This window comes from Lithobates pipiens, unplaced genomic scaffold (genome assembly GCF_037356315.1).
Source record: "Lithobates pipiens isolate NorthernLeopardFrog02 unplaced genomic scaffold, aLitPip1_a1.2 Scaffold_16, whole genome shotgun sequence".
NCBI lineage: Eukaryota > Metazoa > Chordata > Amphibia > Anura > Ranidae > Lithobates > Lithobates pipiens.
In genome coordinates this window covers 87817428-87844355 of record NW_027507748.1, presented here as the reverse complement: position 1 = coordinate 87844355, position 26928 = coordinate 87817428, and the positions used below count along the sequence as shown (strand labels likewise).

Below are 26928 nucleotides of genomic sequence, written 5' to 3'. Positions count from 1 at the left end.
ACACAATTCTCAGATTGTCAGTGGCAACAAGCAATTAAGTCCACCTACACATACACTGCTTGCTCCGCACTTTGGGAGCTCGCCCAAAAAATTACAATGAGATGGTACTTGACACCATATAGAATGGCCAAATTTAACAAACAAACACCGCATACTTGCTGGAGAGAATGTAACTTGCCTGGGACACTCCTACATATTTTCTGGTCATGCCCACGTATAAAACTAGTATGGTCCAAAGTAGAAACACTACTACATGAAGTTCTGCACCTACACATTCCACTAACTCCTTCTCTGGCAATCCTCAATGTCAACATTAACGACATTCCATCAGACCTACGCTTAATCACCACACACATTCTCTTAGCCACAAAACTCTTAATCGCAAGAAAATGGAAGACAACTACAACCCCATCACTGGATGAAATTATCATGGTAGTCCAAACGCACTATACATATGAAATTGTTCTCTCTAGAGGGAAACACAACCATCACCGCCTTAAAACTCTCTGGCATCCCTGGTCGGTATGGTATGACCAATACCATAATGTTTGATTAACTCTTTCCATCAAGACAACCCCATGACTCTCCATCCTCTTTTGCTTCTTTCCCTCCTATCCCCCCCCCCTCCTCTTCTCTCCCCCCTCCTTTCCTTAAGCTCCCTCTCCTCTCCCCCCTCCCACTCCCCTCCCCCCTTTATCTCTCGCCCTTCCATCATTGCTGTTTATAAGCTGATATTATAGACTGTTATGTACTAAAATGAACATTATATTGTACCTATTGTACCTATCATACCTACTGTTCCTGTAGTACCGTTTGTACCTACTGCGTATTTACATTGTTGTATGTTCGCTAAACTCAATAAAAACTATTTTGAAAAAAAAAAAAAACAAAAAAAAAAAATACAACTGGAATTTGCTAATATCTATTGTACTAAGTAAAAGTTTTCAGTTGCACTGGTTTTAGAGGTCATCGGATAAGGTTTATTATGTTTGTTCAACTTTTATGCATAGGTTTTTGCAGTATAAATATACTTATAAAGCTAAGCATTTGGTTCAAAAAGATAATGTTTATTTGCTGATTTTATATTTTATTGTTATCTTCTGTCCATGCAGAAGGTAATGTGCCACACAATGACATTTAGGATTTTGTAATAATTCAATAAAAAAGACATTGTTTCCAAGCACTGCAAAGATATCACTGTTTGGAGCCTTGATAGATATTGAAATACCATCAGACATCTGAAGATAATTATCACTGCTTAGTCAAACAGGAAATAATGTCTGCTAAGCAATCAAGTGGACAAATACACAGCAGAAGATAAGGAGTAACAGGAAAGGGCAATGTATTCATAGAGAAGCAAAGCAGTAGCTGACTGCTTTTAGGAAGTATTTGTAAATATTATTTTAAGAAAAACTTGAAGAAGCATTTTTTTAATAAATCAAATTAAACATTAATGACCTTTTAAATCATAGTTTCTGAACCAGTGGTATATGTACCCAAAGGCGCTTCTGGTAGGCTCAGGGGTATTAAAGTTCATTGGCGTACATTAAGAATCGGTTTAAAGGCACAGAAAGTTATAAATTGCATAGGAATAAAACATTAGTAAGTGTTTTAGATATTATGGATTGATTGGAAACCAGTTTGCACAGTTTGGGGGGGGGGGGGGGGTAATGTACTGTATAAGTGGCAAGTGGTATGTGACACAAACAAGTAACAAGAAACGTCTTGTACACCGGTAGTGTTTTTTGAAATCAGTAAGCATTAGGTTTATGGTTTGTGATTAGGTTAAAAGTTATGTTTAGGGGTTAAAGTTGGGGATTGGGTCAGGTTAAAGTGTTTGTAAAGGCAGAATTTTTTTTTTACCTAAATGCATTCTTTGAATTAATGTACAAAACCTACTGTGAACAGTGCCTGCTCACCCCAAATACTTGCCTGAGTCTGATCTTGAGCCAGCACTGTGCCTAAGATCAGCAGAGCCTTCCTCACTGGACATGGAGGCAGCAGGGGGAGCCATTGGCTCCTGCTGCCATTAATCAATTCCTGTGAGCATGGAGTGGGGGGCAGGGCCACTGGCTCCTGCCTTGGGAGTGAGCCTAAGCAAGTGCCTCCATAGCAAGTGGCTTGCTATGGAGGCACTTGGAAGGGAGGAGGAGCCAGGAGCGCCAGTGAGGGACCTCAGAACATGACAACACCATTGCACAGGGCATGTAAGTATGACATGTTTAGTATTTTTTTTTAATACATTTTTAGATACACTTAAAGAGCTAACCTTAGAGGTTAAGTAAGAATAGGGTAAACTTATGTGTTAATTTTATGATTGAAGCCGAGTTCTTGACAGATATAGAAAAAACACATATTCTCATTACATTAATATTGCATCATTAAATTTGCTTGAATTTGACTTTGTATTAGCCTCTTTCAGTACCTATGCAACAGAGCTTAGTGTGAGAAAAAGAAGCAGCACAAGGAGGCAATCAGTTCATGTGTTGACAAGGAGTATGCTTATCGAAGAAGAAAGAAGAAGAGCTCATCACTGTGCTTTTTCTCCTTCACGTTGTACACAATTACCTAAATCATATCTTCAGTGGACAAAATAAAATCTCCCTCTTCTAAATCAATGGTGGTCCCATAGAGTGCTTAACTGGCCAATAGTGTGGTGCATCTGAAGGCGTCTATGCTCAGTTGCTAAGAGTTTATTGTCAATCTGTCACATTCTCCAGATTCTGGAAAAAAATCTATTATAATATGCATATACAATTTACATACTGTATGATCGCTTCAGTCCCTGCCCTCAATCAAAGGTTCCTCTCGCATTCTGCATGTAGATATGTACTAGGACCTATTTAAACAGGAGGCAATTAACCTACCAGCATGATTTTGAAGTTTGGGAAGAAATGCACACAAGCACAGGAAGAATATTCAAACTCCATGCTGACAATGTTCGAGTTAGGGATTTGACCTGAGCAACCTAGTACTGCAAGGCAAAAGTGCTAAACACTAAGCCACTGTACTTCCCCAAATAATTTGTAAGATACAGTTGCCAAGTAACTATGATTGACTCTATTTGTGCTTGAGTGGGAACCTAGATTCTAGGCCCAGTGTGTATACAGAGTCTTATTCTCAAGCACAAGATTAAGCCTACCTCCCTCCTTGCAGCAAGCTCTTCTCCATTTGGAGAAATGTCAAAACAGGCACAAAGGAACTCATTTGAATACAGAGTACTTTATAGTTATTTTAGCTTCAACACTCTAACACTATAGTAGTGGACTCCCAACTTGGTCTGGCAATCAGATCCCAGGTTCTGATCCCTTCATGGAGCAAGCAGCCAGGCACAGGGTATTTTCCGACAAATGCATAAAATCTCACTCAGCCCTCAGACAGTAATCAGGCAGGTGGTGCCTTGCTTTTTGTTGTTTTTATTGTTTTGTAGAACTGGGATAAGGATTGGGAAGAGCTTTGGCATGCCCAGAACTAAATAACTTGAATGAGGACACTATCTTGAAGCAGATATACACAATAAACCAGAGTTTACCTTTACAAAAAAGGTAGCACATGATCTCAGCTCAGGAGCCCTCTCCTCTTCAAGGCACAGTCATGACAGCTGGGTTTAGAACAGTTGCTCTATCCAGAAAGGGTGCACAAGAAACAGTCAGTTGGGATTGTCTGCAGTCTACTCACTGTGATCCAGGCAGTCTGAAAGCCTCTTTTACTTCAGCTGACTCTGACACAATGTATCACAGATGGATCCTCTCTAGATTGTTGCCCTAAATGTTCCTGCGACCTTAGGGGTGATCCTATGGCTCCTCTCTGAGAGAGAACTGAGAGCTCTCCAAAATAAGGAAAATTCTCACAGTGATTCTATCTTCACCCAGTCCTCCTTCTGGGTTCGCAGGTTTCCAGCTGTTTGAATGGCCAAACCCCGATTACGTACCTCCTGCGAATGTGCACGGAGTCCTGGCTTCAGCATAGAGCTCTAAAGGGATGGCATGAGAAGGCCATCACTGGCTGCTGCTCCATGGAATATCTCTTAAATTATGATGTTTAGGAGATATTCATTTTGCCTACAGGCAAGCTTTATTATAAGACTATAAAGCAAACTATATTACCTCTTTAAAGGATAAGTTCCCCTTTCGTAACATGTTGCATGTTACACCCATAGTCAGGGTTTGTAGCATGTTATAAACAGACTGGCCCTGCACCTCCCAATCCATGTTGTGACAGCTAGCAGAATTCTTCTCCCTCCCCACTAGCTGTAACAATTTAAAAGGCACGTGGCCAATTGGAGCTTTTACCTGCAAAAAAAGATATTTTTTTTTTTTTCCAAAAAGTGAACTTATCCTTTAACCTCCCTGGCGTGATAAAGTTTGAAACACAAAATCATAAATTATAATATAATAAATAACTATAAATAATTATACCAAATAATAATATAATAATAATAAAAAATATTCAATAATGTAATCAAATCAAAAACACTGAGATTTGCTCAGTTGCAGAATTGTCACTGTCATTACTTTTCAGTGTTTGATGACGGATTTCCCCACAAATCGCTATTGCTCAATTCTGCGAGTGATTCTAATTTATTGTTGCTGTTTTCTAGCTGGTCTAAAACCACTTTTCATGTAAAGCAACACTTTTTTGGTTGCAGATATAAAGAACAGTATATATAATATAAAACTGCATGCAGGGCACTAGACAAAGCATTAGGGACAAAAGGGATGTGAAATAATGTGATGCAGTAATGTAATCTGTAAGATTACAGGGCACTGTATGTGTATTGTGTTTTTACTTTTTGAATCTGGCGCCGTTCTCTGTCCCCATGCGTAGCAACGATCGCAAGGAACGGAGCTCAGTACAGTAATAGATCTGGCAGAAACACGGCTCACACACAGAGCAGGGATACATCGCAGGATCCTGGGGACAAGGTAAATATCTTTGCCTGGATCGCTTTTGGTACTGAAAATCCATCCAGAGCTACACTCAGGATTACCGCCAGGGAGGTTAAAGCCCTTACTCAGCCTGGGTGTAAATATAAAATTTCAGACCCTAGCACTGGCTAAAAACAAAAAAGCAGATATTGCTAATATATTCACCCAATCTCCACTGCTATCTCCTGCTGACTTATCAATCCAGCAATGCAGTGCCGCTCCCCTGCCAGGTTAAATGAACCCTAACATAATTTCCTGTCAATCTTGCGCATCATGGCTAAGTTCCTCCCTTTGGACACACGGGAGAATGCTGCAGAGAGCATCATGTAGCACCACTCTCTGCAACATTTAGGATCTGCCCACCACTGAAGGAACAAGAGAACTAAAAACACCTGGAAAATGGTAAATAAACATAAACAGATCTATCTATCTATCTATCTATCTATCTATCTATCTATCTATCTATATATATATATATATATATATAGATATATATATATATATATATATATATATATACTTCTGCTTTTTTTTACTGCTGCCATGGGTAGTTTCATGAGGTGTGAGGTGTATCAAATGTGAGAAATTAGATAGCAAGCCCAGGGTTGGCTTTGGTTTAAGATTCATCCTAGAACTGATGGCTTTGGGTTGAATCTCAAACACACTACAGGCATACCCCACTTTTAAGTACACAATGGGGTTTATTTACTAAAGCTAGAAAGTGCAAAATCAGGCTCACTTCTGCACAGACCAGAAGCCTAATTGAACAAGCTGGGGTTAGAAGCTCATTGGTTTCTATGCAGAAGTGAGCCTGATTTTGCACTTTCCAGCTTTAGTAAATAAACTCCATTTTGTACTTAAAAGTGGGGTATGCCTGTACTCCATGTTACTTTTATAGTGCCTTTCTTATGTCCACAAATCTTTGTGATATCACAGTTCAATACAGCAGGATTCATTCCATCCATATTTTTCTTTTGTAGGTGGTTTTGATTTATGGGCATGTTGTCTTTGATATACAGTATTTAAATGCCTCCTTGGCTCTTCTCTAAGTTATTAAAAGGTGCTCAGCTGGACTGTAGTTCTTCTTTTTCTGTCATTCGCAGTGATAGATTTTGCACTTTCAAAGTTTTCTGATCCTCTATATATCTTAGGAAAGCTTTTCCCATGAAATAATGTTTCCTCTCGTACATCGTCAAGCGATATATGTACTTTCACATTTATTTTTTAGCAGGATTGCAGAGGTTTAAGAATAAACAAAAAGCTGAGGTCAGGGAAGGAAAATGTAAGTGAAGCCAAAGTTCGAAAAGAAAATGAAGCATACGCCTGCCAGGTGATATTCTGAACAAAATGCTCTCTATTTCAGTGAAGAAAAGGCAGATCATGATGAAGACAATTTGATTAGAACCTTGTTATGATTTTCCTTGGAATAAAATGAGAAACCAGAGCACATTTTCAGTAGTGTATAGATTTAGGGTTATTACAGTAAGGTACGCATTAGGTCACTTTATTTATGACTTTTGCGCCTTTTCTTTTTAACGGATTCATTTTCCTAATACTGTTTCCCATTTTCCCAAACTCTGTCTGTAGTGGAGATCTCTATTTCTGATAAGTTCAGACAGGATACAGAAGTCAGGATCTTAAAGAATAACTCCACTTTTGTTGAGAAAAAAGCCATGTCTTCTGGGTGATAAATGTAACATTGGAGGGATTTGAACAAACTTTTTAGCAAACTTCTACCTTTTGTTGCTCTGAAGTATGTTTTACAACGTCTTGTGAATACTGATCTGACTTGTATCTTAGTGCAGATTTCTGGGACAATCAGTGAGCCAATCACACAAATAGAAAATTATGTTTCTGTGGGCGTTCTTTACCCCAGGCCTCCAAGTTGCCATACTGCATTGAATTTTTACAGAAAATTACAGTGGTTGCTTGTTTAAAAAAAGGTTATGTTGAATAACATTCAATTACAACTTGTGTAGCAATTGTTTATGCTATATTAACCACTTCAGCTCTGGAAGATTTACCCCCCCCCCCCATGACCAGGTCATTTTTTTGCGATACGGCACTCTGTTACTTTAACTGACAATTGCACAGTCATGCGACGCTGTACCCAAGTAAAATGTATGTTCTTTTTTTCAGACAAATAGAGCTTTCTTTTGGTGGTATTTGATCACCTCTGTGTTTTTTGCTGTATAAACAAAAAAAGGCGCACAATTTTGAAAAAAATAAAATAAATTTTTACATCCAATAAAAAAAAAATCATGTATATATATATATATATATATATATATATATATATATATATATATATATATATATATATATACATATATACATGATCCTGCGCCCACCAGCTGCCCTGTAGCAGTAAAACTGCAGTCAGCAAGTTGTTAATATAAATAAAATAAAATATAACATATTTAATAAAAAATTAATATTAAAATAAAATAAATATATTTAAATCAAAGCACTAATAATTTACATCTTACCAGTCTCTAAATGTGGTTGCTGCATTCATTTTATTTTTAACTGTCTAATAGGAGACTATTAGGATATGATATATATACAATAGCATGTAGGCCCTTTGCAAAATAATCTGGAGTGGGTGACTGGGGACAAAGAGAAGGCTAACTTATTAAATACTTTCTTCAGCTCTGTGTATACAAAGGAGCATGGGGGAGCTCATGTCCACAATGGGGGTGGTACTGACGCAGCCCCAAATCCACAATGGCTCATAAGTGATATGGTCCAGAAATATTTGGACAGAATAAAGGTGGATAAAGCACCTGGACCTGATGGCATCCACCCACGGATCCTAAAAGAATTGAGCTCTGTAATTTCAAAGCCATTGTATCTAATTTTTAGGGACTCATTAACCACTTGCCGACCGCCTCACGCCGATGTACGTCGGCAGAATGGCACAGGCAGGCATAATCACATACATGTACGTGATTTGCCTCCCGCGGGTCGGGGGCCCGATCGGGCCCCCGCCCGGTGCCTGCGGCGGTCGGTTTTCGTTCGGGAGCGATCCCGGACGAGGGGACGGCCATTCATTCATGGCCACCCCCTCGCGATCGCTCCCGACGAATGGAAATCCCCGGTGACATCACTTCCTCTCCTGTAATGTAAACACAGGAGAGGAAGTGATGTATTCTCTCCTCCGTGTCGGTATTTTTCGTTCCGACACGGAGGAGAGCGGATCAGTGAGTTGCACCAACACATCCCACACACAGTAGAACATGCCAGGCACACTCACACCCCCCCTTTACCCCCCGATCACCCCCCCAATTACCCCTGCCCCCCAGTCACAGTGACACCAATGTCATTTTTTTTTTTTTTTTTTTTTTTTTTTGCATTGGTGTCATTTGTGACTGTAATAACTGTTAGGGCAGTTAGGGTTAGCCCCCTTTAGTTCTAATGTACCCCCCTAACCCCCCCAATAAAGGTTTAACCCCGTGATCACCCCCCGTCGCCAGTGTCACTAAGGCTGGGTTCACATTGCAGCGGTTTATGAGAACGAATGTGATTCGCACCGCACTGCAGTGCAAATCACATCCGATCTCTGTGCGATTCGAGTTCAGCCATTCGCCGCACCCGCCGCACCCGCCACACCCGCCGCACCCGCCGCAAATTCGCACGGGACCCTTTTTTTGGCCCGCAGCAGAATCGGATCGCATGGGTGTTCACACCATGCGATCCGAGTTTGCAGATCGCACTGCGATATGCGAACTGATCTGGGGGTGTCAGTAACATTTCACTGACACTCCCAGCAGTTCGCATAGGGCAGTGTGAACTGCCGCCGGGAGGCATGCGATGCGGGAACCCGCCGCGGATTCGCGGCGTTTCCGCATCGCTCCAGTGTGAACCCAGCCTAATAAGCGATCATTTTTCTGATCGCCGTATTAGTGTCACAGGTGACGCTAGTTAGGCAGGTAGGTATTTAGGTTCGCCGCAGCTTTTTATAGCGCTAGGGACCCCCATATACTACCGCATAAAGCCCCCTGATTGCCCCCTAGTTAACCCTTTCACCAGTGATCACCATATAACTGTTACAGGTGACGCTGGTTGGTTAGTTATTTTTTTATAGTTTCAGGGCACCCGCCATTTATTACCTAATAAAGGTTTAACCCCCTGATCACCCGGCAGGTGTCATTTGTGACTAATAACTGTTAGGGCAGTTAGGGTTAGCCCCCTTTAGTTCTAAGGTACCCCCCTAACCCCCCCAATAAAGGTTTAACCCCGTGATCACCCCCCGTCGCCAGTGTCACTAAGGCTGGGTTCACATTGCAGCGGTTTATGAGAACGGATGTGATTCGCACCGCACTGCAGTGCAAATCACATCCGATCTCTGTGCGATTCGAGTTCAGCTATACAGATAGTATGGCTGAATTCGTGTCGCACCCGCCGCACCCGCCGCAAACTCGCACGGGACCCTTTTTTTGGTCCGCAGCAGAATCGGATCGCATGGGTGTTCACACCATGCGATCCAAGTTTGCAGATCGCACTGCGATATGCGAACTGATCTGGGGGTGTCATTAACATTTCACTGACACTCCCAGCAGTTCGCATAGGGCAGTGTGAACTGCCGCCGGGAGGCATGCGATGCGGGAACCCGCCGCGCATTCGTGGCGTTCCCGCATCGCTCCAGTGTGAACCCAGCCTAATAAGCGATCGTTTTTCTGATCGCTGTATTAGTGTCACAGGTGACGCTAGTTAGGCAGGTAGGTATTTAGGTTCGCCGCAGCTTTTTATAGCGCCAGGGACCCCCATATACTACCGCATAAAGCCCCCTGATTGCCCCCTAGTTAACCCTTTCACCAGTGATCACCATATAACTGTTACAGGTGACGCTGGTTGGTTAGTTATTTTTTTATAGTTTCAGGGCACCCGCCATTTATTACCTAGTCTCACTAGTGTACCCCTAAATTTAGGGGTGTCTACTTTCTAAAATGGGGTCATTTGGGGGGGGGGGTTTGTGCCATCTTGGCATTTTATGGCCTTCAAAACTGTAACGCCCTTAGAAAGCCTGAAGGCGGTGCTTGGTTTTTGGGGCCCCGTACGCGGCTAGGCTCCCAAAAAGTCCCACATATGTGGTATCCCCGTACTCAGGAGAAGCAGCAGAATTTATTTTGGGGTGTCATTTCACATATGCCCATGGCATGCGTGAGCAATATATCATTTAGTGACAACTTTGTGAAAAAAAAAAAAAGTTTGTAATTTTCCCGCAACTTGTGGCAAAATATAAAATATTCCATGGACTCAACATGCCTCTCAGCAAATAGCTTGGGGTGTCTACTTTCTAAAATGGGGTCATTTGTGGGGGTTTTGTGCCATCTTGGCATTTTATGGCCTTCAAAACTGTAATAGGTAGTGAGAAGTGAACTCAAAAAATTACGCCCTTAGAAAGCCTGAAGGCGGTGCTTGGTTTTCGGGGCCCCGTACGCGGCTAGGCTCCCAAAAAGTCCCACATATGTGGTATCCCCGTACTCAGGAGAAGCAGCAGAATTTATTTTGGGGTGTCATTTCACATATGCCCATGGCATGCATGAGCAATATATCATTTAGTGACAACTTTGTGAAAAAAAAAAAAAAAAAAAAAAAGTTTGTAATTTTCCCGCAACTTGTGGCAAAATATAAAATATTCCATGGACTCAACATGCCTCTCAGCAAATAGCTTGGGGTGTCTACTTTCTAAAATGGGGTCATTTGTGGGGGTTTTGTGCCATCTTGGCATTTTATGGCCTTCAAAACTGTAATAGGTAGTGAGAAGTGAACTCAAAAAATTACGCCCTTAGAAAGCCTGAAGGCGGTGCTTGGTTTTCGGGGCCCCGTACGCGGCTAGGCTCCCAAAAAGTCCCACATATGTGGTATCCCCGTACTCAGGAGAAGCAGCAGAATTTATTTTGGGGTGTCATTTCACATATGCCCATGGCATGCATGAGCAATATATCATTTAGTGACAACTTTGTGAAAAAAAAAAAAAAAAAAAAAAGTTTGTAATTTTCCCGCAACTTGTGGCAAAATATAAAATATTCCATGGACTCAACATGCCTCTCAGCAAATAGCTTGGGGTGTCTACTTTCTAAAATGGGGTCATTTGTGGGGGTTTTGTGCCATCTTGGCATTTTATGGCCTTCAAAACTGTAATAGGTAGTGAGGCGTGAAATCAAAAATTTACGCCCTTAGAAAGCCTGAAGGCGGTGCTTGGTTTTCGGGGCCCTGTACGCGGCTAGACTCCCAAAAAGTCCCACATATGTGGTATCCCCGTACTCAGGAGAAGCAGCAGAATTTATTTTGGGGTGTCATTTCACATACGCCCATAGCATGTGTGAGCAATATATCATTTAGTGACAACTTTGTGTAAAAAAAAAAAAAAAATTTTTTTTTTGTCATTATTCAATCGCTTGAGGCAAAAAAATAAAATATTCAATGGGCTCAACATGCCTCTTATCAATTTCCTTAGGGGGTCTACTTTCCAAAATGGGGTCATTTGGGGGGGTTTTGTACTGCCCTGTCATTTTAGCACCTCAAGAAATGAGATAGGCAGTCGTAAACTAAAAGCTGCGTAAATTCCAGAAAACGTACCTTAGTTTGTAGATGTGACAACTTTTGCGCAAACCAATAAATATACAATTATTGACTTTTTTTTTACCAAAGACATGTGGCTGAATACATTTTGGCCTAAATGTATGACTAAAATTGAGTTTATTGGATTTTTCTAATAACAAAAAGTAGAAAATATCATTTTTTTTCAAAATTTGCGGTCTTTTTACGTTTATATCGCAAAAAATAAAAATCGCAGAGGCAATCAAATACCATCAAAAGAAAGCTCTATTTGTGGGAAGAAAAGGACGCAAATTTTGTTTGGGTACAACATTGCATGACCGCGCAATTACCAGTTAAAGCAGCGCAGTGCCAAATTGTAAAAAGACCTCTGGTCATTTACCAGCAAAATGGTCCGGTCTGAAAGTGGTTAATGACAGGAATAGTACCACTGGATTGGCGCAGGGCCAATGTGGTGCCTATATTTAAAAAGGGAACAAAGTCTTTACCAAGTAATTATAGACCCGTTAGTTTAACTTCTATAGTTGGGAAGATACTGGAGGGATTAATAAAAGACCACATAGACGAGTTCTTGCAGGAAAAAAATATTTTGAGCAACAGACAGCATGGATTCATGAAAGACAGGAGTTGTCAGACAAACCTGATTTCTTTTTATGAGGTGGTAAGTAAAACCTTGGACAGAGGGGTGGCGGTGGACGTGATATATTTGAATTTTGCAAAAGCATTCGATACAGTTCCGCACACACGGCTCATGTGTAAGGTAAAGTCTACAGGTTTGGAAACATCAGTTTGTAGATGGATAGAAAACTGGCTTAATGACAGAATTCAGAGAGTAGTGGTTAATGATTCTTACTCTGAATGGTCTAAGGTTATGAGTGGTGTACCCCAAGGTTCAGTGCTGGGACCCTTGCTTTTTAATATCTTTATAAATGATATTGGGTCTGGGATCAAGAGTAACATTTCCATCTTTGCAGATGACACCAAGCTATGCAGTGCAATAACGTCCTTACAGGATGTCACCAATTTACAAGCCGACCTGGATGCTCTGTCTAATTGGGCGACTATGTGGCAGATGAGGTTTAATGTTGAGAAATGTAAGGTTATGCACTTGGGGGCTAAGAATATGCATGCATCATACACGCTAGGGGGAGTACAACTGGGGGAATCCATAGTGGAGAAGGATCTGGGGGTTTTGGTAGATCATAAGCTCAATAATAGCATGCAATGCCAAGCTGCGGTTTCCAAAGCAAGCAAAGTCCTTTCCTGTATTAAGAGAGGTATGTACTCCAGAGAGAGAGACATAATTTTGCCCCTGTTCAAATCATTAGTAAGACCTCATCTGGAATATGCCGTTCAGTTTTGGGCACCAGTTCTCAAAAAGGATATCGGGGAACTGGAGAAAGTGCAGAGAAGGGCAACCAAACTGATAAGAGGCATGGAGGAACTCAGCTATGAGGAAAGATTAGAGGAACTGAATTTATTCTCTCTTGATAAGAGGAGATTAAGGGGGGATTTGATAAACATGTACAAATATATAAGGGGTCCATATAGGGAACTTGGTGTAGAGTTATTCACTTTACAGTCAACAATGAGGACAAGGGGGCACTCTTTACGTCTAGAGGAGAAGAGATTTCATCTCCAAATACGGAAAGGTTTCTTCACAGTAAGAGCTGTGAAAATGTGGAATAGACTCCCTGCAGAGGTGGTTATGGCCAGCTCAGTAGATTGCTTTAAGAAAGGCCTGGATTATTTCCTAAGTGTACGTAATATAACTGGGTACTAAAATTTATAGGTAAAGTTGATCCGGGGAAAATCTGATTGCCTCTTGGGGGATCAGGAAGGAATTTTTTCCCCTGCTTTAGCAAATTGGATCATGCTCTGCTGGGGTTTTTTGCCTTCCTCTGGATCAACTGTGGGTATAGAATTGGGTATATGGGCTGGTATATTTATTATGTGTGTGTATGTGTGTATGTGTGTATGTGTGTATATATATTGTAATGTTCGGGGGACCAGGTAGATCGCAGGACACAGGCTTTTCATACAACAAACGGTTTATTAACTTAAATAGCTTTACAGCAGCCAAAAACAAAAGGAAAAAGATTTGTAGTCTCACCGACTTGCAAAGTCCAGAACAGCTGTCCTTATCAGAAACAGAGCTTGGTCTTGATGGCAGGTAGCTTCTCCTGCCAGGAGCCTTCCAGACAGGACACTGCTGTCCACTTCAGTAGCTGCAATCCAACATAAACACCATCCACCATGTCTTCTCCACTCCTCCACACCCATCTACAACTTCCTGCCTTGCCTTTTAAAGACACTTCCTCTAACAGGTGGGTTAATCAATTTTCATTCCCTAAAGAGAGCACAACCCAAACAGAGGGGAAATATAGCGTCCTTCCAGGACCCAGCCATGGCGTCCATTACATATCCCCCCCCTGTGCCCCAACGCCAAGGAGGTGGAGGCAACAGTGGAGCTCAAACAATGGACTCGGGAAAGGGCATCTGCGTTTTGATGCAGTCTCCCGGGCCTATGCTCCACTACAAACTTAAATTCCTGGAGTGCCAGGAACCACCGGGTAACCCTGGCATTAGTCCCTTTTCCCTGTCTCAGCCATGTTAAAGGGGCATGGTCAGAAATCAACCTAAACTTCCTCCCCAAAAGGTAATATCTGAGGGATTCCAGAGCCCACTTAATGGCCAGACACTCTCGTTCAATTATGGCATAGTTTTTCTCCGCTGGTGTTAACTTCCTGCTGAGGAAGACTATCGGGTGTTCCTCGCCATGAATAACCTGTGACAACACCGCTCCCAATCCTACATCGGAAGCATCAGTCTGGACAATAAATTCTTTTGAAAAATTAGGTGCTACCAGGACAGGGTGTTGGCACAGCGCTGACTTGAGCTCCAAAAAAGCCTTCTCAGCGTCTGCATTCCACTCCACCATGACCGATTTCCGACCCTTAGTCAGATCGGTCAACGGAGCCGCCAACGTGGCAAAGTTGGGTACAAACCTCCTGTAGTATCCCACCATGCCCAGGAATGCACGTACCTGCTTTTTTGTGAGGGGGCGGGGCCAATTCTGTATAGCCTCTATCTTGTTGACCTGCGGTTTCACTACCCCTCTACCCACGATATAACCCAGGTATTTCACCTCCTCCATTCCCAAAGCACATTTTTCAGGGTTTATTGTAAACCCCTCCTTCCAAAGAGAGTCCAGCACTGCCTGCACTTTGGGCAAATGTGATTCCCAGTCTTTGCTAAAAATGACTATATCGTCCAAGTATACTGAGGCATACTTCCGGTGAGGTCGTAAAATCCTATCCATTGCTCTCTGGAACGTGGCTGGAGCAGTTTGCAATCCAAAAGGCATCCTTTTGTACTGAAAACTCCCCTCCGGGGTAGAAAAAGCAGTTTTCTCTCTAGCAGCCTTAGTCAACGGGATTTGCCAATACCCCTTGGTAAGGTCTAACGTAGTGATATACCTGGCTGGACCTAGTCTCTCGATAAGCTCATCTACCCGGGGCATGGGGTAGGCATCAAACCGGGAAACTTCATTAAGTTTCCGGAAATCATTGCAGAATCGCAGAGTTCCGTTGGGTTTCGGTACCAACACAATCGGGCTCGACCACTCACTCTGCGATTCCTCAATAATCCCTAGGTCTAACATCTTTTTTACTTCCTCTGAAACGGCCTTCCTTTGAGCCTCTGGGATGCGGTAAGGCCGGACAAAAACTTTGACACCTGGTTCTGTGATAATATCATGCTCTATGACACTAGTGAGCCCTGGCAAGTCTGAAAATTTTTCTTTATTTCGCTGCAAGAACTCCTTTGCTTGCTGACTTTGGGTTTTAGACAGGGTCTTTGCTACTTGGACACTCTCCACCCCAACCCGAGGCTCAAGTTTTGTACTAGCCAGGGAGGTCACTGGTTCCCTGTCTGTCCAGGGCTTTAACAAGTTTACATGATATATCTGGAAGGGTTTCCTCTTGCCTGGCTGGTGGACTCTATAATTTACCTCTCCCATTTTTTCTACAACCTCGAAAGGGCCTTGCCATCTGGCCAAGAATTTACTTTCCACAGTGGGAATCAACACTGCTACTCGATCCCCCACTTGAAAGTTCCTAATTTTGGCTGCCCTATTATAGACCCGTCGTTGAGCCTCCTGGGTTTTTTTGTAAGTGTTCCTTAACTAGCGGCATCACAGTTCGGATCCTCTCCTGCATTTGAGAGACATATTCAAGAACACTTTTATGCTGAATTGGTTCACTTTCCCATTCTTCTTTAACAAAGTCCAGTAATCCACGAGGTCTCCGCCCATATACCAATTCAAAGGGCGAAAACCCAGTGGAGGCCTGGGGCACTTCTCGGATAGCGAACAGGAGAGCTGGTAACAGGCAGTCCCAGTCTTTCCCATCCCTTTGTACCACTCTCTTGAGCATAGACTTAAGGGTCTTATTAAAACGTTCTACCAATCCATCTGTTTGGGGATGGTAGACCGATGTGCGCAGCTGCTTAATCCGGAACAGTCTGCATACATCGGCCATAACCTTCGACATAAACGGGGTGCCCTGGTCTGTGAGTATTTCCTTGGGAAAACCCGTTCGTGTAAACAACTGGAATAACTCCCGTGCAATAGCCTTAGAGGAGGTATTCCGCAGGGGTAGTGCCTCAGGATAACGAGTGGCATAGTCGAGGATCACTAGTATGTAAGAATGACCTCGAGCCGACTTTACCAAGGGACCCACTATATCCATGGCTATCCTTTCGAATGGGACCTCAATTATGGGCAGAGGGACCAACGGGCTCCGGAAATGGGTCGCCGGAGCGGTCAACTGACAGGTGGGACAAGAGGTACAGTATCTCCTTACCTCTGCTTTCAAGCCTGGCCAGTAAAACCGGTCGGCGATCCGTGCCTCCGTCTTTTCAACTCCCAGGTGTCCCCCTAAAACATCATCATGGGCCAGGTCCAGGACCTTGCGTCTATATTGTTGGGGTACCAATAATTGTTCTACCACATTTTCTCTCACTTTAGTAACCCGATAAAGCAATTCATTACATATTGAAAAATGTGGCCACCGCTCATTAGCACCTGGCTCTTGGGGCTCCCCATTTATTACTACAACCTGTTCCCGTGCCCTGGCCAAAGTGGGGTCCTGCATCTGGGCAGTACCAAATGCCCCCTGGGGAACACCCAAATCTGGCAAGTCAGGGGTAGAGGCCATTTCCTCATCGTCTTCCCCCAGCATTACCTGAAGCGGGGAAGGTTCCCCCCCCTCAGTGTTCAGGTAGGTCTGAGAACCCCACATATTGACATCTTTAACAGTATCAGCACTATTTTCATCATTATTAACCAAAGTCTTGGCGTTTTTATCAACTGGGTCCATATTATGAACATGTGGCATCTCAGGGTTATTACCCTCTACAACAGGAACAGAGGGACTAGTTTCTTCCCAGTCTCTGGACCTTTCAGATAGTTCTCCTTGTCTCCAAAGTTTTGCAAATAATGGACAGTCTCGTCCTATGATAACGTCATGTACCAAGTTCTTTACCACCCCCACCTCTTGAGTACCAGTGCCACATGCTGTGGAGATGGACACCGAGATGAGAGGGTACTCTCTAGTGTCCCCATGAATGCAGACAACCCGCAAAATTTTGCTTACCGGACCGATCTTCCCAATTACTCTAGGGTGAACCAGGGTTACCATGCTTCCAGAGTCCAGCAAGGCCCATGCAGGGTGGTTGTTCACTTGGACTTCACACTCAAAATTCCTCTCTCCAAGGTCAAGATGTGTTGTACACGATTTATGGGCATAAAAAGACCCCCTCCGAAGAACCCCGCATTCCATGGGTTCTTCCTGCAATGGGCAGTGGGCCCGGGTATGGCCCCAGGCATGACATCGCCAACATTGTACATCCCCTCCTCTCCGATCAGGAACAGGTCGCTGAGGGGGTAACGGGTGTGACTCTTGGCCTTCCGGGGTGTTGGTTCCAGGGCTCCTGGGGACATCCGTTCGAAGGGCGGCAGTTGATCGGAAGGGCCGTGGCAGACTGGGCCCTTGACGCTTGGTGGGGCCAAGCAGATCCTCCACCACCGTATATCGTTCCACCATCTCAACAAGGCCGTTCGCGGTTTTGGGGTCTCCATGACTGACCCACCGTTGAAGGTCATCTGGCAGTGACCTTAAGTATCGGTCCAGCACGATCCGCTCCACAATTTGGGGGCCAGACAACACTTCGGGCTGCAGCCATTTTTTTACTAGTTGCACCAGGTCATGCATTTGAGATCGCGGTGGCCGGTTTGAACGATACTTCCATTGGTGCACTCGTTGGGCCCGAACGGCCGTAGTCACCCCCAACCGAGCCAGTATTTCTGCCTTTAGTGTTTGATAATTTTTAGCATCTTCTGGTGGTAGGTCAAAATAGGCTTTTTGAGAATCTCCGGTGAGGAAAGGAGCAATTAAGCCGGCCCACTGGTCCTGGGGCCACCCTTCTCTCTCTGCCGTCCTCTCAAATGTTGCTAGAAACGCCTCTACGTCATCACTCGGGGACAACTTCTGCAAGAAATGGCTTGCCCTTATGGTCACCTGGTTGCCAGGGGCAACGGCCACTTGTTCACGGCCCTGAGACAGCTGCTGCACTGCTTCTTTTAAGGCCGCCATCTGAGCCTGCATAACCCCTTGTTGGGTCGCTTGCTGGGCTGCTAACTGGGCCACCAACAGGCGAGTATTTTCTTGCTGCAAAGCCAGTGCCTCGTTGTGCTGCGTTGCTAAGCGCTGATTAGCTTCCTCATGGCGGGTCTGCGCTTGTATATTCGCCAAGGACAGCTGTTTAATTAGCTCCTCCATGGTTTCAGCTTTCCGCAGTTGTGCAGCTTTAACCCAGGACATAAATTCACTGTACTGTCCCTTTAAATGTCAGTTCAAATTCACAAAAAAAAAAAAAATAGCAAGAAAAAATGCCTGTTACTTTGTCCTGCCCGCATTCGAGCACCACTTGTAATGTTCGGGGGACCAGGTAGATCGCAGGACACAGGCTTTTCATACAACAAACGGTTTATTAACTTAAATAGCTTTACAGCAGCCAAAAACAAAAGGAAAAAGATTTGTAGTCTCACCGACTTGCAAAGTCCAGAACAGCTGTCCTTATCAGAAACAGAGCTTGGTCTTGATGGCAGGTAGCTTCTCCTGCCAGGAGCCTTCCAGACAGGACACTGCTGTCCACTTCAGTAGCTGCAATCCAACATAAACACCATCCACCATGTCTTCTCCACTCCTCCACACCCATCTACAACTTCCTGCCTTGCCTTTTAAAGACACTTCCTCTAACAGGTGGGTTAATCAATTTTCATTCCCTAAAGAGAGCACAACCCAAACAGAGGGGAAATATAGCGTCCTTCCAGGACCCAGCCATGGCGTCCATTACAATATATATATATATATATATATATATATATATATATATATATATATATATATATATATATATATATATATATATATATATATATATATGTGTATGTGTATGTGTATGTGTATGTGTATGTGTATGTGTATGTGTGTATATGTATATAATTTTTTTATTTTTTTTGTGGTTGAACTGGATGGACTTGTGTCTTTTTTCAACCTGACTAACTATGTAACTATGTAACAATGGGGTTGATTTGCTAAAGATTGAGAGTCCAAAATCTGGTGCAGCTGTGCATGGTAGCCAATGGGCCTCTAACTTCAGTTTGTTCAATTAAGATTTGACAAAAAAAAAAACTGGAAGCTGATAGGTTTCTTTATGCGGAGCTGTGCCAGATTTTGCACTCTTTCAGTAAATCAAGCCCAATGCGTGCTATACGTGGATAACAACTTATGGGTGAAGGATTTTGTGTTTTTTTGGAAGCATTATCTTTAGTTCTAATTCTATGCCATGTGTATCTTTACCTATAACCATGGCAGCACAGAGAGGTTAGGTTTTGGGAGAGTTAGGCTTGTACACATAGGCCAAATATCGTCCGTTATTGGCTGGTTCAACAGAAACCCGCCAAAATTCGGCCCGTGTGTACACCAGCCTGTTCGACAGAAGCGGGCTGAATGGGCTGCTTCTGTCGAATGGGCATGCTGGAAAACCAGCATCTGGCCCAATCAGTGCTGGCAGTCAAAATCTGTGAGCACTGACTGATATGTTCTGGCTAAGGGGCAATCCCCCTGTCAGAACACATTAGCTCATTGGGGAGATCAAGATACTAATATCACATAGTTAGTACATCGATCTCCTCTCAAGCTCCTCAGCTTTTTTCATTCAGTTCGCTGGCTTAAATGAAAAAACTGATATTGTGTATTAGGCCTTAGGTTTGATGGCCACTTGTGGTATTCCACATTGCATAAAACCACAAGAGGCACAAACGTTACCCTGAAATGCTTAGGGCTCCAGTGACTGCAGAACCCATAATAAAGAATAGGGCTTTAGACCCTCACTAAATCTTTCACTATTACACTATTTACACTACTAACAATTCTGCCTCTTTTTCCTACCCTCCTGATTTGCAGCATATTGTTTGTTGTAAAATGACAGCTGTACTTTAACTGTCGAAAGCTTGTTGAACTAATCAGATAGTATTTACTCAGGCATAAGTTTGTTCATTTATTGTTTTTTTGTGGTCACTAATATCAGTTACCAAAATGTGCCTTGGTTTAACAAATCGTCAGCTTTCCCTATTGTGCTAAATGTTTTTGGCACTACAGATGGAGGAGACAGCAGTCGGGGTTCATGCTTAGAGGTGTCAGATAACAAAATTGGATTCAGGCTGCCATTTACGCCAGTATGCCGTCTTGGCAAAGAGCCCTACTCAAGTAATACAACTGGTACGTCTGCCATTTGTTAATTCTGCATAATTAAGCAGCAATTATACAAGTCATTGTGGAGTCTCAGGCTTATCATCTGGCTATCCCTTAATAGAGTTTCATGCCAGTTTGGCTATTAATCTGCAATAAAATAAAGTTTTTCAATGATTGAGCTATAAAACTATTAGGAACCCAAGTATGAAGGCAGTTACAGATGTGCAATGTTCTGTCATATGACAAGGAGCTGCTGTTCAGAGTCTGTAAACCTTTCTATTACATATTTAATAGGATTACTAATCAGAGGGATGTCTTGGATATGTTACATTAAGCTTTAAAGATGTAGTTTTTTTGCTCTAACTTTTCAGTTTATCTTTTTTTCTTCTCTAACTTTTGCTTTTTAACATTATCTTTTTAAACTATTTCTCCTGTTTCCATTTTTTCAATTTTTTTATTGTATTTTTTTTTTCATGATTGTATTTTACCTTTATAGTCTCTTTGTATGGATCCACTTAACCTCCCTGGCGGTATGATTATGTCAGATGTTTGCGTCTCAAAGCGGTACATTTTTTTTGCATGGAAATTTGCTGTTTTATATTGTAGGCCTGTAATTCTTAGAAATAACGTTGTTCAAACAAGAGTCTAGTACACATCCCGGGTATAATAAAGTTTGAAACACAAAGTTATAAATTATAATATAATAAATAACTATAAATAATTATAACAAATAATAGTAATATAATAATAATAAAATATATTCAATAATGTAATAAAATCAAAAACACTGACATTTGCTCAGTTGTAGAATTGTCGGTATCGCTAATTTCGGTGTTTGATGACGAATTTCCCCACAAATCACTATCGCCCAATTCTGATTCTAATTTATTATCACTGTTTTCTACAGTAGCTGGTCTAAACCCGCATTTGACGTAAAGGGACACTTTTTGTTTGCCTTGAACATTCTCAAGTTTCCAAGCAGAAAGAATAGTATATATAATATAAAACTGCAGGCAGGGCACTGGGCAAAGCACTAGGGACAGAAGGGATGTGAAATAATTTGATACAGTAATGTAACCTGTAAGATTATAGTGTACTGTATGTGTTATGTTTTTTGCACTTTTTGAATTTGGCGCCGTGCTCCGTCCCCGTGCATCACAAACACTCGCAGGGAACGGAGCTGGCACACAGTACATTGGGTGGAGGACAGAGCCTGCAGACACAGTGGGAGGACATCTCAGGATCCTAGGGACAAGGTAAGTAACTTTCCCAGGATACGGTGATGCAATCCCGAGTGTGGCTCGAGATTACTGCTTTTGGTAATGAAAATTCTTCCACGAGCCACACTCGGGATAACCGCCAGGGAGGTTAAAATAAATGTCGACTTAATTACTAAAATTTCATAAAAGATTTAGTATACAGTAAATTTTCATATTTTATTAAAGCTAAATTTTAATATTCTTAAGACTAGTACACACAGGCCGAATGTCAGGCAGCATTGGCCGGTGTAATAGAAACTGACCAATATTCAGCCCGTGTGTACTGGAGTCGGTCCGACAGAAGCCGGCCATTCTGCCAGCTTCTGTCAAAGGGGCATGACTGAAAAAGGTCTGCAGATTGGCTGCTGATCAGTGCACTCAGCCAATGGCTTTTTTCAGGCATTTGCTGTGATTGGTTGACAACGATGCTCTGTTCTTGATTCCTAAGTGTGCTGTTATGTTGCCACCTTGGTACTTGATTTCCCTATACAAACTACAATTGTCTGTGCCAACGTACATTTCACAGACATGGTCCATCGTTGTTGCCTTTAGAAAACCTACCATGAGCAATGAAATGCAGCCATTGTTTGAATATGCACATGTAGACAGAAAGTGGTTACAAGGAAGCTGCAAGAGATCAGCAGTGCTAATATGCAACAAAGAATTTAAAAAAGAAAAAAGCAGTATTTTACTAAGAAAACAAAATTAAATGTCATTCGGTTTGCAGAGAACACAAAAAATAGAAAAATGTGTAATATAAATACTATAAATTAGTGTGTGAATGTAAATACAAACTGCATTGCACACCTCCTAAGGCAGTTATTTCCTATATAATAGTCATTGTACAAACATGCAATTTGGTGATTGGTCTGAAGACTTTCCATGAGTTTATCTTAATGAAAAATAAACTCCTTGGCAGATGATTGCTTTTCTCCTACTTGTCCTAGCTTCTTCTAGATTGGTGGGGAAAAAATATCACAGGTGTGGGATACGAATTGTTTATTCATGCAGTGCTTTACATACAATGCCATTTTCATCCAAGCATTGCTCAAGGGCTACTGTTCACCCTGGCAATCTAAAAAACCTTGCCTGTGAAGAGAAGTTTTCTCAAAAACAACCCTGCAAGCTCCTTGTTGTATCTCTCATATAGAGAGTCTGGTGTGGGAGGAACACTGATCTTAAAGTGTTACTAAACCCACAACAGTAAAATCAGTCTATATATGCAGTAAATCATGCTTTTTATACTCACTGTGGAGCCTAAGGGGCTAATTCTCTGCCTTGTATAAAGTATAAAGGCTGTGGGATCATGTCTTCTCTGATCCACTCCTTCTTTTGCTGTCCCCAATCCATCCCCTAATAGTACAGAGCCTTGGAGGCACTCTGTACTGGCTCAGTTTGGTATGTATTGCTAGGGAGTTTTTTTTGGGAGGATGCATGTGATCAGCACAGGGCCAATTGGCGCTCTCCAGACAGAGGGTCAGGGGTCCTGTAGTCTCATAGGACAGTCAGGGGAGAATGAAAATGAGAATGAAAACTCCTACAACAATCTTTAACCAGTGCTCAGCCAGACACTGATAGAAATCTCAAGACTGCTATATATTGGTGATGAGAAAAGGTATTTAGCAGTTTATATTTACTAAAATAATTGCATTTCCATGTTCTGTGTACTGTGGGAGACCAGATATAGTGTATGCAGGGTCCTGGGTTTAGTAACACTTTAAGGTGACTATACCCAAGTAGGGATGGGCGAACTTGGCTACCTGTTAATAGATCTATAGCCGAGAGTTAACCCCTTGTTTCCTGAAGGAAGGGGGCACAGTGTGCTATTACTTTTGCTTTATTCCTACTTTTGGATTTTTACTTGACCGTACAATAAGTACATCCCTCACTGTTGTGCTGGATATTAATGACTTTACCTCTGTGCTTCTCTTTTGATTAAATGTGATATTTTTAATTAATTGATTGTATTTATGTTGAGTTCCACTGAGCGCTGATTTGAAATTGTATTCATCTGAAATTATTATTAACCACTTCAGCCCTGGACCATTTTGCTGGCCAAAGACCAGAGCACTTTTTGCGATTCGGCACTGCGTCGTTTTAACTGATAATTGTGCGGTCGTGCGGCGTGGCTCCCAAACAAAATTGGTGTCCTTTTTTCCCCACAAATAGAGCTTTCTTTTGGTGGTATTTGATCACCTCCATGGTTTTTATTTTTTGCGTTTTAACCAAAAAAAGAGTGATAATTTAAAAAAAAAAAATATCATTTTTTTGCTTTAATAAATATCCCAAAAAATATATAAAAAAATCATTTTTTTCCTCAGTTTAGGCCGATACGTATTCTTCGACATATTTTTAGTAAAAAAAAAAATCTCAATAAGCGTTTATTGATTGGTTTGCGCGAAAGTTACAGCGTCTACAAAATAGAGGATAGATTTATGGCATTTTTATTAATAATTTTTTTTTACTAGTAATGGCGGCGTGCAGCGATTTTTATTGGGACTGAGACATTATGGTGGACACATTGGACAATTTTGACACATTTTTGGGACCATTGGCATTAATAAAGCGATCAATGCTATAAAATTGCATTGATTACTGTAAAAATGTCACTGGCAGTGAAGGGGTTAAACACTAGGGGCAGGGGGAGGGGTTAATAGTGTCCTGAGGACTGATTCTAACTGTCTGGGGGATGGGCTAGCATTGACACGACACTGATCGCTGCTCCCAATGACAGGGAGCAGATGATCAGTGTCCTGTTACTAGACAGAATGGGGAGATGCTGTGTTTACATTGGCATTGCCCCGTTCTTCAGCTCCGTGACATGATCGCGGGTCCTGCAGGCACAGTCACGGAGCTCACAGGAGGCGGCGCACGTGCACGTGCACGCCAGGAAATTCAAAGTAATGTACTGGTACGTTACTTTGCCCAGCCATGCCATTCTGCCGACGTATATGTGCAGGACATGGTCGGCAAGCGGTTAAAATACTTTTATACACAAAAATTTGCTTTACCGTATCTAATGGGAATGCTGATTGCAAAAATATGTTGTCAATATATTATTAATTGCATTATTATTATTATTATTATTATTATTCGTTAATATTATTCTATCACTTTTCATGTAAGAACAATTATGGTGTATATAAAGTACTCCTGAATTTTTCTTGTTTTCCTGAGATCTATCAGAGACATTTTGTATTCTATAGTGCATGTCTAACCTTTATCCTAAGCTGTGTTTTTCTCAGCTTTTTCCCTCTCCGGTTGTGTTCGTATTTTTTTTTTCCCCCCTCCTTGTTCCCAGCTGACATTTTCTTTTTTTTTCTTCTTCTTTTTCCATTTATGTGTCGCCGTTCTTCGCTTTCTTTGTTATAAATTGCCTTTTGCAAACATGGCTGAAGCTCCTATATTGCAGTAGTAGAGGAACACAGAGGCAAACAGGGCTACATATGGGAGGAAATTAAAAGATCTATGACCTGAATAATTCTACAAGGGAAGAGAAGATAACCTGCGAAGACACATTTGCGCTTGTGTCTGAGCAGCGGGGTTCTTCATATCACGCTGGGCAGATATATAAGGCATTATTAACCTTAGCAGCGCAGTGCAGTCATCTTAGCTTCCTTTAACAGTATACATCAATCTTCCTTTACCAAACCCCGTGAACTGTATTTTACAACTCTTGCAATATGTGGAGGGGAAAAAAATGAAAACTCCAAAATTATGTAATATGGCAATTTTGTGTAGTGGCTTTTTTATATATATTTACTTATTTATGTGAAGCTGTGAATAAAAGAAAAAGAAGAACAGGTTTGCATACCATGATCCCAATTACATTTAATGCTGCCAGATTCTGAATGGCAAAAGGTGAGACTGGTAAAAGTTTTTATAGCTTATTTGGAGTGACTGACCCTCTTTTTGTAACCAAATTCCTCTGTCCTTTTTTTTTCGTCTCATTTTTCTCTCTTTTGCTCTGATGACCCCTATATAAATGTTCTGTTTAACTACTAAACTACAAACGACTTAACTCTAATATGTTCCCTATACTAACCTTTGTATTATTGAATTTGGTATTTTGTAAATACAGTATAAAGAAGCTTGAAAAAAAGTTCTTGTGGGTTTAACCACTTCAGCCCCAGAATGATTTCCCCCTTCCTGACCTGCCCATTTTTTGCGATACGGCACTACGTCACGTTAACTGACAATTGGGCGGTCATGCGACGTTGTATCCAAACAATATGTATTTGTTTTTTTCCCACAAATAGAGCATTCTTTTGGTGGTATTTGATCACCCCTGCTGTTTTTATTTTTTGCGCTATAAACAAAAAAGAAGCGACAATTTTGAAAAAGAAAACACAATATTTTTTACTTTTTGCTATAATAAATATCCCAAATTGAGAAAAAAAAATTCTACCTCAGTTTAGGCCCATATATATACTTGGTAAAAAAAAAAATCGCAATAAACGTGGATTGATTGGTTTACACAAAAGTTATAGCATCTACAAAATAGGGGATAGATTTATGCCATTTTTATTATTATTCTTTTTTTTTTTCCTAGTAATGTCGGCGATCTGCGATTTTTATCAGGATTACAACATTACAGCGGGCAGATTGGACACTTTGACACTATTTTGGGACCAGTGACATTTATACAGTCATTAGTGCTTTAAATAGCCACTGATTACTGTATAAATGTCATTGGTAGGGAAGGGGTTAAGACTAGGGGGAGATCAAGGGGTTAACTGTGTTTCCTTTATGTGTTTTAACTGTAGGGGGGGTGGGACTGACTAGAGAAGGAGACAGATCAGTGTTCCTATGTACTAGAAACACATGATCTGTCTCCTGTCCCCTGACAGGACATGTATGTATGTGTTTATACACACACATCCCTGTTCCTGCTCTGTCAGGAGTGATTGCAAGTGCGCCAGCAGACATCGGTGCCACCAGGCACACGCACAGGCTCCACGATGACGGGCCATCGTGCACGTGCTTTCCCTAATCCCCTTAAAGCGGCCGCCATACATCTATGGTGATTCTCGCAGGGGAGCCATTCTGCCGCGGGCGGTCTGGAAGCAGTTATTCAGTCCTATTTACACATTAATTCCTCCAGGTCATCATAAGTGGGGACAGGACAGGGCTGTGCTTTTTGTCCTCATGCCTTGTGATGAAAAGTGTCCATCTTTTTATTCTAATGCCCCGTACACACGGTCAGACATTCCAACGACAAAATCCGTCAGATTTTTTCAGACAGATTTTGGCCCAAACTTGTCTTGCATACACAAAGTTGTCGGAAAATCCAATCGTTCAGAACGAGGTGACGTAAAAGAAGTATGTCAGGACTATAAACGGGCCAGTAGCCAATAG

General features: G+C 41.9%; 1 protein-coding gene across 1 annotated transcript in view; it reads left to right on the top strand.

Annotated features, from left to right (window-relative positions):
* Nucleotides 1-26928, top strand: part of ROBO1 (roundabout guidance receptor 1) — a 1605434-nt gene that overhangs the window by 836924 nt on the left and 741582 nt on the right. The window lies entirely within an intron of this gene.